Source organism: Aplysia californica, unplaced genomic scaffold, assembly GCF_000002075.1.
Source record: "Aplysia californica isolate F4 #8 unplaced genomic scaffold, AplCal3.0 scaffold01229, whole genome shotgun sequence".
Classification (NCBI taxonomy): domain Eukaryota; kingdom Metazoa; phylum Mollusca; class Gastropoda; order Aplysiida; family Aplysiidae; genus Aplysia; species Aplysia californica.
The window spans coordinates 46,484-46,903 of NW_004798499.1; positions in this window are offsets into that span (position 1 = coordinate 46,484).

The following is a 420-nucleotide window of genomic DNA, read 5'->3' on the forward strand; positions in this document are numbered from 1 at the left end:
AAAGCGACTTTTTTACAATATAAGAATATAGATTTCACACCAATCGCTTTAAAACATTATTTTTAAGGATCTGATCACGTCGTGTCAAAGAGCCACTTTTCCCTCTCCATTCAGGGAAAGTAATATGGCCATCTTAAAATGAATCCTTGCTTACTTTACTCTTTATGTAATCTTTAAATGGATCCAAATTTGTCAGATAAGTGTTCGGTGAAAACGTCTCCGGTGCCGTGGGCATTAAATATTAGTCTGGCGGGTGCTCCATCCTTATCTCTCCTCCTTCTTTTTGTGTTTGTTACTCTCTTGTAAAATGTCTCATCTTCGGCATTTATATGACATGTTTATGTTGAAAGTGCGGTGAAACTCTTACTAAAACTAAACTTAGATATAAGATAAGATAAGATAAAAAAGATACATCTTTAT